This window comes from Vidua chalybeata, chromosome 8 (assembly GCF_026979565.1).
Source record: "Vidua chalybeata isolate OUT-0048 chromosome 8, bVidCha1 merged haplotype, whole genome shotgun sequence".
In the NCBI taxonomy this organism is placed as follows: Eukaryota; Metazoa; Chordata; class Aves; order Passeriformes; family Viduidae; genus Vidua; species Vidua chalybeata.
The window spans coordinates 22,483,010-22,496,578 of NC_071537.1; the positions used below are offsets into that span (position 1 = coordinate 22,483,010).

The window sequence follows — 13,569 nt, forward strand, 5'->3', positions numbered from 1 at the left end:
AGCAGGTGATTAGAACTTTATTTGTTGCAGCCTGTATCGCTGTTGTTGTGCTAGGGCTGAGGATGAGTATGAAGCTACATCCTGACCTTGGTGCAGGTTGCTGTGGTGCAATCAGATGTCCTAGAAGTGCTGTGGGTGCATTGTATTCCGGCACTGAGCACATACAGAAACTGATGCTTTTTAAAGAGAAAGGACCAACCAAAATCCTGAATTTGAGCACAGACCTGGACTTCAGAGATAAAAAACAACCTCTCCCCCCGCAAAAAAACTGGAACACAGTAGCCTTCCTCTCCACCCTCCCTCCTCTGCCCCTTTCTCAAGATTAGTAGCTTTGATTTTCAGGTAAACGTGTTGCCTTTGAGGTTGGACTTCTGGTGTTGGCTTAAATGGCTAGGGTCTACTAACACAATAAATAGAATGCCAGAATCTTGAAAAATACCTGAGTTCTATAGAAATACTTTCAAAGTACCCTTAAAAGCCAGATATCTTCAGATTTTTTGTTTAGTTAATAGTATATTGGAAGTGTGGCTTCATGGCTGAATTTGTTATCTAACATGACAAAAGAAATGCCAGTAGTGTTGGATCAAAATCTGTGTGTCTGCATTATTGATTGACTCCTGTTTCAATTCAGCATTGTGTGGCTGCAGTGGGTGTTGCAGACATGTCCAGCAGGTGTTTGTTCAGAGTGGGAGCTTGCCAGGCTCTAAGTACCCACTGTCCTCACCAGGGTTTCAGAATGCCTGCCCCCTTGCCATGAAAGAGGAAAATTATATTCCCCAAATCACCAACTTTCTATCCTTAGCAGTTCACATAATTTTTATTACTTCTGACTTTACTCTTCCCAGAAATATTCTGTTCTGCATGCTAAAAATGCTGCAAATTTCCTTGTGATTAAGCACCGTTATAAATAAAGTGAAGGGAGAAGAGCATGTCATCCAAAGAAAGGGTAAAATTGGTCCTTAAAGAGATATTGTTAACATGATTTGATAAGTTTATATATATGTGTGTGTGTGTGTGTAAATATATACACATATTCACAAGGAAATAATTAAGGACACTTTCCAAAATTCCAGGTCTTGGAAGAACTGATTCCAAGGTTAGAACAACCTGTTGGCAAGGCCCATTAACTCAATCAACTTCTTTTATACAAAGAAAAATTCCAAAGTTCCCAAGCCCATAAAAGATTAATTGCAGTCAATAGAAAAATCTCCAAGGAAAGAATGAAATACTTAAGCATGCTATTTTAGGTTCTGAATATCTTCAATTTTTTCTTCATGAAATGCTTTCAGTGTTGTAAAGTAGAATTGAATCAGCTGTTGCATATGTAAATATTGGTGGTTTTCAATGCATACTGAAATGAAGAATGCTGTAAGCTTGTGCGTGTAAGTTGTCCCTGGAGAAACTTGTTTACCAGAATTCTGAAGTCTGGCAAATGGTTTGGTACAGCTGTAAATTGATTTTTAGGGGACTGGGAAGGGGAGCAGGAGCAAGCTGGATGTATTTGATTGGTACAGTTTCACTTGGACATTTCTCACTCTATTTAGCTATGATTTTTTACAGGGAGAACAAAAACATATAATTATGTGTGGGTTGCACCATGTGTCTTACAGCTTTTGTGTTCATGCATGCAGTATATAATTTCCAGTCAGGATTCAGTTCTTTAGGCTGACTCCATATTTTGTACAGACAATTTCAGGAATGGCAAAAATCTCACTCTCCCTTTCAAAGCCCACTGAAACAGCATATGACAGTGCGATGTCAGCATGGAATGATCACTGCAAGTGTTATAGTGAGTGTTATGATGCTTGAGTATATAAGTATATGAAGAGAGAAATATTCCATCACGTTTTTAAGCTTTAGAATTTTTTTTCCCATCTTGGGAAAGTTTTTTTCCCTTATATTACAGTGTTGCTTAGACTCACTTTTCTAACTTGAACCTTACCTCAGTCCCACTGTTCATATTTTTCAGTGAAAAATCTAAAGGCCTTCTATTTAGATTTTGGGCATCTGACAGCAATATGACTTGATTCTTTATGTGATCTAATTGCTATCCTGTTAGAAGAGACTTCCAAAGTGGTAATTTTCTAACTGGCTGTATTTTTGTTTTGATTCCAAAACAGTGATATCAAACTTCTAAGGATCTTTCCTTGATCTTTGTTAAAGTAGGATTTTGTATTTTACTTTATATGGATTTAGAACCCAGTGATTTATTTGCGTGAATTTTGTGCAATTCTCTCACCTGGTTAAAATAAATCAGTTCAAAGACACAGCCTCCTGTCATACAAAGTGCTTCTTTTGTTTCTGTATTCTATACATTGCTTGTATTTTTCTAGCTTTCAAATTTTCTGGTGAAATCAAATATATACGCCCCACATTCCTGTCTGCTTTTTCAGATCTACCTTTAATGGAAAAAAAAAATCAAACAGAACAGTTACTTATTGTAGTTTTTAAATAAAAATGACCATGCTTCACAAAAGTGATGAAATGTAGTGACTTTTAGAAGAAATTGGCCCAAAAATTTTGGGACTTATGTAATTTTTTTTAAGTGATTTGTATATATGTACCTTTCTATTCCTTATTGATAAATTATTAACTGGGTACATATCTTTAAATAGAAACTTCAATTCTTAACATAGTTGACACTGATGAAAAAGAAATTTTAAAGTCAAAATAATGTATTTGTAAGGAAAATTTGTCTGATTTGTGGAAAAAGGCCCCTCATCCTTCACCCCACTCAAGTTGCATATTTGTTTTTTTAGAATGGCATCCTTGCTAAGGATGTGCCTTTATATGTAAACATTCAAACTCAATTTGCCTTCTAGAAAGAACAGTGCTTTTCAGTTGATGGGGAAAATAGTAATTTATCATTCTATCTCTTCAGAAGCAATATCACTAAATCATGGCTATCACAAAAATCTGTTTTTCCCATACAAAAACATGTGCTGGATGCCTTCTGTATGAGCAGTTATTTTACAACATTGTCTATTACCTGATTTACTTGGAAACATATTAATTTGCCAAAGCCATTTGGTTTCCAGTAACAATTTACAGCTGACTCCTCCTTTTCTTGTGCTCTTGTTTCTGGGAAAAACCTGTGGTGAGTCTACCCCATAGCTTACTGGTAAAAGGAAGAAGAAGCAGTTTCCATTAAAAACTAAGCCTGTACTTATGTAAGTAGTTTCTAGAACCTTAGCTTGGATTTAGGCCAAGGTTTAATAGTTCTAATCTATTATGACTTGTAAAAACTTTCTGAAGAAATCCACTGTCCTGTTTTGGTGTCTGTGCAGTTAATTATCCAAGCAATCTGGTATGTGCAGTCATTACATTGTCTTATGTTTGAATGATGAATGCCCAAATGAAAAATTGTATTTATTCTACCAATATGTTTCAATCAACAGACAGATGTGTTTTCTTATTTTATGATATGATCTGATCTGAAAAGTCATCAACTGCATTCAAATCCCATGCCCAGAAATCCAAGAACAGAATATTTTTAAGCTTCTTATTAACCTTCTAAAGGTAATTTTATAGAGCCTTTTTGAAAAAAGGAAGTGAGAGGTTCCTTTTGCTCTCAGTTTCTCTTTGTCCAACAGAGTTGTGCTGAAGGTTTCTTTTGGAATGAAAATCTTTCCAAACTTTCCCATTCTTCAGCAAACAATCATAATCATAGAGAGACACCTGAACTTGCAATGTTTCCTTTTTCTGTGATTCTTATACTGTGCTATTTTACCCAGAGTAGTTGGCATAGTATATTTTTAATGACTTGTATGTTAATACAAAATTCCTCCTGATTGATTGTTGGGGTGTGCCACACAGGAAACCAGCTAGTAGCTTTGTAGGAGTTTAGATAAGTACTGATCGAGATAAAGGTGGACTACAGAACGCACAACAAGGGTTTAGCCATCGAGTTGGACAGGAATTCACAATCCAGCACATGTCAAAGGATGTCTACTACTTTCAAAATTTAGCGTTGAAGGAAAAAAGTAGAAATTTTGGAGAGCCAGAGGGAGTAGTATAATTAAAGTGATTATTCTCCAAGGATTTATCTGTTCTGTCTCAATTTGCTCAGCTTGATCATAATTTATAAATATTCTTAGGTTCATGTGGAACTAATAATGTCTATCAATCCTTCCAGGATTTGGTCTAGAGTTTTACTATATCACTTTAAAATATTTGAAGTAAAATTGTAAAATTGACATGCATCTCTTAATAATAAATGTTAATATACAAAGTTCTTATTTTACACATGCATTGTGAAAAGCCACGCTGTCTTTAAATCACAGGCATAAAAAGAAAAGGAAATTTACAGAAAACTTACTTCCAGAAAGATAAGTATCCTGTTTATGTTATCATTGTGGTCCTCTCTGTTTTTGTTATTGACACAGTTGTTAGGTACTCATTGTGTTTTCAACCCAGAGGCTTATTTAGAGTTTGAAATTGATTGCTGGGGAAGTTGCAAAGCAATTTATGTAGCAACTTATCATAATTAGTTAGTTTTCTTAGTGTGAACTGCACTTTATGCTTGTCAATTGATTTTTCTGTGTTAATGCATAAGGCATTGTATTCTGTCAAAAAACCCCAAACCCCAAAAACCCTATGGTTAGTACTTTATCATTCAGTTAGCAAAGTGTATCCATATATGTATAGAAGATGTATTGGCTTTAACTTGCTTAATAACTAAGGATAGGATAAACAAGAAAATTGCAAGCAGATGCACTATGTGAAAGTTCTGTATCAGGCAGAGATGCTGTGAATAGTGAGATCTTTTCTTTATTGTTTTATATAAAGTGTTCTTTGAAAATACCATCATTTTTAACCTGCATTATATGTTGTGGGGTGTCCTAGACTGAAGACTTAGGCCAGGATCTTCTCTTCATGAGATGAATAACCTGAAACAAACAAAAAATAGTTCTCAATAGCATGGAACAGACAAGGTCATATTTTCCAGGGAGGGAACACTCAAAAATAAGCTGTGACATTTCCTATTAGTGCCAGGAAATATGTCCCAACAGTGAGATGTGATGTGGTCATGACTTAGCCTTCAGGAGAGTGGGTGGAAATCCTCTTCTTTTGACACTCTGGGAGAATGCTAAAATAAGAAGTCTGTTATAAAAAAAAAAAAAAAAACCAAAAAAAAAAAAACCAAAAAAAAAAAAAAAAAAAAAAAATCCCATGTGGTCTGCCTGTATGAAGTGAGAAACTGGGTTCTAGTTCCTTAGTTTTTAGTTTGGAAAATAGACATTAGTGGAAGCTCAAGACACATGGGAGAAGCATGGAAAGCAAAGTGATGGTATAGATGAGTATCAGTGTGAGAGAAGACTTGGTTAAGAAAAGATTGTTTTCTGGTCTCGGTTCCCTTTAGTTAAGGGAACGTGAAAGAAAAAATAAATTTATCAGAGGTGAATAAGGTTTTTGTAGTCCAGATGAAAAGGTAATGAGGAGGTAATGGCAGAAACGTAAAGAATTTTGGTGCAGGGTGTTCCTGGTGCAACTGGGGAAAGGGGGAGCAGGCTTCTTTGGTTCCTGTGCTGGATGGCTCCTGCTGATGCCCACAGACTCCCCAAAGCTTACACCAGGAGATGAGGTGAATGGTACTGACTCATTTCTATTTATTCAGTGGGGTGCTTGGTTTCTTAGCTCTGACCATGAGTTTTCCCTTCCAGTTTACTGCTTTCTCAGTATTTCTGATATGCTTGCTTTGTGGGGAGAAGAACAGTTAGAAGGAATGAATGGTAGGTGGGGAGAAATGCTAGAAGGCACAGTTCCTTCAGGAAGTGTACTCCAGTAAAATGCTTCTAGCTGATAGCAGAAGCTCACCTGTATTAGTATTTGCCAAGTCTGCAAATGCATTAGGCATCTCTCCCAGTTTTGTGAACTGACACACAATCAAAAATTTTGCCTTTCAATGGAACTGAGAGGTCCAATAGCCATACATGTGATCGACTCAGCTCTCAGTTGTGGAGTGATTTTTTGCTGGGCAGTCATGACAGAACAGGTTAAGGAGGATCTCATGTGATTCCTTTCCTGATCCCTACTTTATTTGTTTACTGGAATAGAGCTGCCACCAATAACTGTGCTGTTTGTGGACCAATTTTCCTCACTTGCTCAGTAGTGATAATTTCTGCCAGCATCTGCATGTTTCTCTGTAAAGCACAATGACTTTCCCAAATGTAGAATAAATTGTAGTTGGATTTGAGTGTGACCTTGATTGATATGGTTCAAGAAATAAATTTTCTGGGTCATTGTATTCATATTCTTGTCACAGGGTCAACAGTTTTTTTGTCTCTGTATACAAGGAATGTTGGATGTGAATCAGGATACTGTAGATTATTAAAACTTCAGCATAAAAATGTATTATCTTTTTGTATATTGCAGTGATGGGAGCAACTAGTCATGTGAAAGTAAGTTGGGGTAAATGAGGTGGGGATGATATATAAAGTGACTTGCAGTTTTGTGTGAAGTCTTTCTTGATGGCCAGAAAAGTTAAGATTTGGTTTTAAATGACAGCATATTTTAAGTTGTGAGCCTTCTCTGTGTTCTGTGGTTTGAAACTCAACCCAAGGGATGTGATTGAGCTGACCAGAAGTTCTAAGAGGATCACTTCCTGGTGTGCTGCGTCTCTATGGGAATAAAATATATGTGTTTCTTTGCAAGAAAATTTTAAAAGAAAAAAAGAGAGTAATTAAGTGGTTAATCAAATTCAGATTAAAATATTAATAAATATCTCAGCTGTTGAGCATAAAATTCCTGTTCTGCATCTAATGGGATTTAGTAGCCTAAGACTCAGGTAGACTTTCATAATTGTCAGTATTTTTTTCCTAATATTATAGAGACTTTCATTTTTCCACAGTGCACATTCCCCGATCTGACTATTGAAGACCTGACCATTTTCCATATTTTTGTCATCCTGAGGTTTTTCATTGTAACTTTTTCCATATTTGCCAAAACTAGCAGTCTAGACCCAAGTCACCCATACAAGTGTCACATCAGAGGGAATGTGATTAATGAGGAAAAAAACCCCATAACTTCATATTTTTGGTAGACTAGAGAGTGTCTGATATTTCACAACATAGCTCATTTTGTCATGCTGGCAATAAGAAACCATAAGAATGCTCAAGCAGGATGACTAAAAAGTGGCAGAAATATATAGAAAACACTGACTTCTGTAAGTGGAAAATTGGGATCCAAACCCATAAGCCCACCTAAAATCTTCTTTGGATATGTGAGAGAGCTAATGATGTGTATACAACTGGCAATTAACAAAAAAAAAAAAAGTCTAGTAAGTTTACCACTTGGCCTTATACTTTTTTACAATAAAGAATTCCTGTCATCAGCCACAGTATTACAGCTCTTCCAAAGAAATTGGGTTCAAAGCACACCAGTGCTGTGCAGACACAGTCTCCTGAGACATCCCCATGTTTAGTTAGCACTCTTGTCTAGCCTGTTTTTGCAGGAGTCCTCCAATTTTATCATTCAGGCATTTTTATGGCCTCATTGGAACAAATAAACAAACATCTGGAATCATGTGGTATATTTAATTAAAAACTTTTTGTTTGGCCAGAAATAGTAAAATCATGAAAAATTGCCTGTCTCCAAGCACAGAAAGGCCAAATGATGAAGTTGTTGGCTACAGACAGTTTTACAATGTATTGAAATTCATAGATATGCACACCTGCTGCAAGTCCCCCCCCTTTTTTTTTGATTCATAACCATTAATGAGTGTTTAGTGCACAGATTGTAGCCCTTGTTTAAATGGGAATTTACTGTTTTTAATAACATATAGACACGTGTTGATATATTCCATACAGCCTGTACTGTTCTGTAGTACACAGAGAGGATAAAGCTTTATATTATTGGTTAAAGGAAAAAAAAAAAGAAAAAAAGTCTTTATGGTGCATATTCCATTTGAATATTTTTTCATATGAGCATGTTTTATTTCCAGAGGCAGTAAATATCTGCCCAATGCTAAGGGTCTGTGTAGCAAATGTTGGAAATGTGAAAGATGGTGTTTTCTCAGTAAAATTAGAATCTGTAATGAAAATGTAAATTTTCATTGTTTCATTTAATGTATTTTTTGAGGAAATTTTCAAGAGACTCTTGCTTTTGCAGATAAAACTGCTTGATGTCATCTGAGATATTACTGTATGGTCACAAAATATTTTACAGACCAGTATTATTTATAAAAACTAATTTGCCTATTGGGCTACTATCTATCTGAAATGCACAAATATAGGCTTTTGAACATATGGGACATAGAATTTTATCTTTGAGTCTGTACATCTCAGTTTTTAAATAGCTGAGACTTCTATTGCAAAAATAGCATGCACACAGAAAGTAGTACTGCATCCAAATGTTGTTCACTGTTCTTCATATTTCTCTTTATTAAAATAATGTGGCCATTCCATTTTGAGCTGTGTTTCTCTGAGAATTTAGACTTTTTAGCAAGGTAGGATGGACGTGACTTTGGCCACTGGCCTGTAGTTGGTGTTACTGACCTGAATGAAGAGGATGTGGATGTCATCTGAAAAAGCACTAATTCCCACATAGTCAACACATGTAGCCTGATTTAAAAAATGGGGGAGGGAAGAAATTTCCTCCACAGTCAGAAGGGCAGCCATCTGCATAACAGCAGTGAAACTGTTTTATCCCCTTGTGTGTTTGTTTTTTATAGTATGCACATCTTGCTGTAACATCGATGCGTCTTTCAAACTGTGAGCAGCCAAAAAGATGCAATGTATTTTGCATTTCGTTGTTCGGAGTGTGTGCTCCGCAGAAGTGGGTGAAGGGTCCTTTTTTAAATTTAATTTCAGGAAAGAAAAGGGTACCTTTGTAGGATTTCATTGCATGATCTTATGCAGGAAGAGAAAGCTGTCAAATTTTAACTGGATATGAATATCTGTATTCATGATCTAATATATTTAACTGATCAAAGTTCCTTGCAGAGCTCTGAAAGCAAATGATAAGTAGGTTGATGACTTCCTTTTTTTTTTCTTGTTTTGTGATATTTTTGTGGTCTGTTAATAACCTCATTGTAAGAAAAGTACATAGGAAACCCCATGACATCCTTCACTAACTTTGTATGCCTTAAGCAGAGAGATCACACCTGGGGAGAAGAAAGGAAGGAGACAGAGAGGTAAATAATAAATATAAACAAGTGCAATGGTTTTATGTCCCTTGCCAAACAAAGGATGGCTGATCCTTTTTTTGTTGATATTCATTGTTTTATCTTTTACAGTCTGAATTATCTTGAAAATTGTTTCTATTTACACAGAATGAATTTCTTTTACTGTGTGATTGACAATACTGATATGTTTTGTAAGACCCTTTTTGTCTATGACTCTGAAGTGCTTAGTAAACCTCTAGGCAGCCACCTGAAAGACCCCCCACCTGTGGCTGCATAAAACCAAAATAAAGAATGGAAAATAACCCATTGAGTATTCACTTTCCCACCCACTGAGAGCAAAATGCAATGTAGTGCAATTTTAGTACTTGTGTGCCACTGGGGAAAATAGACTCCTAAAATCACATAGTGAAGCATTGGAAAAATTCAGCGAATTTGTACTAAGCGCTGTGTTATAAAGCCTAAGGAACCGTAGGCTTTGCTTCTCAAGTGAAACAGATTTGTATTGCACTTCTGTTAGAATGCCTCCAATTGCCATGATGATATTTAGCACAGTAGGCTGAAAAAATGTAAGGCTGGTGAATATGAGTCCTTTCACAGGAATGCTTACAGAGGGGGTGCAAGCAACCTTCTGATGTCTACTTAAAGACCAAACAAGACTGCAATCTCTGATTTGTTGTTTTTTTTTTTTTTTCACTTTTGCTCAGTGTCGGGCCATGTAGAGAGATGTGGAAAGAGCACTTGTCCCAGACTGCCTCTTTCAAAATCATTTCTATTACTAGACATAGCTTCTCACATCTAATAGAGAACTAAATTAGTGTTCCCTCTTGCCTGAGAGGAGTTAGAATATGTGAGTAACGAAATTGCAGGGCTACCGCACCAACGTGCTGGATGTCCCCACACTAACTTGGCTTCCTCTGCAGCCACCACTACAAGAGCAGTGACTGTAGTATCTTCAGTCAGCTGTGCTTAGGAAAACTGCACCTATCCCAGCTCTGCCTTTCCTCACAGGAGAGAGGCAACTTTTGGATGTTTTTTTTTGCTGGGAATTGTGAGTGGGAGCAGCCAGGCTTAACTAAATTTTGTTTCCATGAAATAAAAGGAGTGGGCTCAATGGAAATTATCCCTTGGGCCCTGATGGAAGAATTGGAATCTGTCTTGAAGCCAAGAGGTTGGCAAAAACCCCCTCCACACACACTGAACCAATGAAACCCACCCTACCGTCCTTCCCAAATCCATATAATTAATCAACTTGGCAGATTGTGTCTGTCCTAAAGGTAGTAAATGATAAATTTCATAGGGGCAAAAAAGAGAGCAACTTAGAATAAATAGATTACATATAAGCTAATAAATAAATTATTAATAAATAGATTACTAATAAATAGATTACATCATTCAGAAGCAACTTGGTGCTGCCAAATGCCAGCTATTACTGATGTAAAGTACATGACAGAAAAAGAAATACCAGGTGAGATTACAGTAAGGTAAAAAGGAGATATGTGGCCATCCACTCATTGAATAATTGTGGATGTAAAGTTTACCTCTGCCCTGTAATCTGATGCTACATAACAATGGCAGTAGAAGAGTGGAGGATAGCTGAAGGAGTCCCTTTACTGTTATTTCCTCTTCACTTTTGTTCCACTGTCAATATAAAAGTAATTCTTTTACCAGGGTGTGTTCAGTAGTAAAGTGAAAGAGAAGCTGTTGGCTAAATTGATTGTTTGTGTTGAAAAATCTGTTTGTTATAAAGGAGTATAATGGCTTTATTCAAAAGAGAATGAGAGAAAATAGAACATCGTGAGAATATTATGAGAAGAATTAGAACATCAGGAGATGCCACAAAGGAGAGTGAGTTTAACATATTTTTAATGTCTGATAATTCTTTTATCCTGCCAACCCTTAATAAAAGTTTGGTTTTTTTTCCTGCTCTCTGTGTGTTTAAGAAAGATGGCCTTCAGACAAAATTTCTAGATAAAATGAACTAGTTAAGATATTTTGCAAGATTTGGAGATGGCATTCATTTAGCAGATGTAGAAATCATAATTCAGGCAAAAGTTGTTATCACAAGAAGCTAAAACAGACTGCAGTTTAGAAAATAAATAAAAAAATGTAAAATAATGATATGTTTTGCAGAGTAAAAGAAAATTTCAAAGAGTTCTAGAAGTGACTTTGTCAGTGAGAATAGATGCCAGCCTGCTGTGGTTGATATGCTACCTGGGAATGCACTGAGTGGAAGATGTGTGTAGGAAAAGGAATGTTTCTTTCACAAGCAGGAATGCACTTGTAACCTCAAATCGTCCATCCTGAATGGAGGCAGGATTTTCCTGACAGATTAATATTTAGGATCTAAAATATTTATACTTTTTTTTGTGAACGTACCACCTAAAGGAGCCACAGTGCTTCACCAGGAAGCTGAGTCTTAGTCTGTCGTTCTGTTTATCAGTAGCACAGGAAGGAAAGTGAAAACCTTGATGCTGCTCTGATATCCTGTGAGTTGTTCAGAATTTGTTCCTATGGATGTGAGAGAGCAAATGTAGAGCTATTCTCCAGCAATTTTAGAAGATGCCAGTTTCTAAGGTAGGTTAAAAAATTGTGCATCGCTTCAATCCTATTTAGAGAATTTGGGAAGGCAAAGAGCATCTGATTCCTAAAATCAGGGCTTGGCAGTAGGGAACCTAGTTTTATATAACTGTTGTAGCTTATGTAATATGAGTTGTTTAAAATTGAAACAGAAATATTCTGATAACTCTGAATGTTAACAGGACCTTCTTCAGAAAATGCTTTTAAATAAATCAAGGTGCAAGAGCAAGTTCTGATCTGTGAAGTTCAAACTACCTTTCATTGGAAGTGTTTTTGAAGTATGGTGATGGAGCAAAGAATGAAATTAAAAGCAAATGCTAAAATATTAATGGTTTTATATTCTTTTAAGTAAATTAAGTAGCACATTCCTTACCTGAAGTTTTTACTTGTTCTCTTACTCTTTTTTTCTGCATGAGTTTGAAATAATTTGCTAAACTTCCAAGGCAAACTATTTAATACCACCTTGTAGGTACTTTGAACGGCCCTAATTTATGAATTCTGAGATACACTTTTTTTTTCAAATTATATTATATTATTTCCTAATTAAAAAAAAAAATTGCCTCTTGTTTCTTGTCCATTCCCAAGTTTCGTATGCTTAATAGAAAAGATTTTTCAGTCAGTCTAAAGAAGGGTTTCTCTGATGTGTAGGCTAGAAATACTGTGTTGGAAACAAAATACTAGTACAAGAGGGGAATCTCTAGCTAATTTCTCCTCGTGACTAGTTAAACCTGAACAGATTAAGGGGAGGAAATCCATACACATGCTAGACATCTCTATGCCTTAAAACAACTGCCTGCAGGTGTTTTAGCCATGCACATGTGGCTGGATATATGATGAGGCTTTTCAGATTTTCAGCCAAGTCTTCACTTGCAGGGTAATGAAATGTTGAAGGAGAGGGAAACAAGATACATATACATGTAGAGGTTATGATGTCATATGTGATGAGTTATTGCTGTTTTGATACTTCTCATAAACTCATTCCAAATCAATTGCTAAGCCATGTTTCTGTATTGTTAATTTAAAATCTTGGAGAATGTGAAGTTGTGTGTATGCACTCATGTCATATGCTCTCTGCAGTACTCAGCCATTGTGTCTGAGTTGAGGGAAGCACCTTCACCTCCTCACTGAGCTGCAGCTATATTCTTTATTATTAGGTTCAGGCATCTTGGGAGCAAATTGAGGTCAGTGTGGAAGAATCTAAAATTCACTTTCCTATAGGCAAAACACATCAACTGGGCACTGACTTTTTTGAGCATCACAGTTAGACAATATGTCAGTTTGGTAACACATCCTAAAGTGTAGCCCCAAGCAGCTTAAAAGTTCGTTGAGAGTAACAGGAGAGTAACTCGGAGAATTACTTCCTCCAAAGTGTGAACTTCACCTGTAGTGCCAAGTTATAGATACTACAGTGCCTTTATACAAATACTGGCTTTGTGTATTTTGATCTCATTTGCCACGCTCTGCGTGGCAACTGAATGAACAGAAGCATATGGGTGAATTCTATCCAAGATATATGCAAACTTTCTGCTGCTCTTGTGAAGTAGTTTAAATGTTTTGATTGATCATCATCAGTACTACTATTTTGGTGATTCTTGATTTGAAAATAGACTTGGAGTTGCTTAAGAATAGCTTGATAAGATTTAACCTCTCTAATGAGAGCTTGATAGATAACATGTTTAAATTAGAAGGGGAAGGGGGGCAGTGTGAAATAGATCATGTTGTAATTTCAGTAATCACATGCACTGAAATATGTCATTGAAAAGATATTTAAGAATCTTAAATCTTAGGATGCCTGTCAGATTTCTTTTAGTCTATGAACAATGACAATCATAATTTGACGGTGAAATACGGTCAGAGCTTCTGTCTCT

General features: G+C 36.2%; 1 protein-coding gene across 1 annotated transcript in view; it reads left to right on the forward strand.

The window, feature by feature from the left end:
- The window catches only part of LRMDA (leucine rich melanocyte differentiation associated), a 612,262-nt gene that overhangs the window by 514,799 nt on the left and 83,894 nt on the right, over window positions 1–13,569 (forward strand). The gene's annotated exons all lie outside the window — the stretch shown is intronic.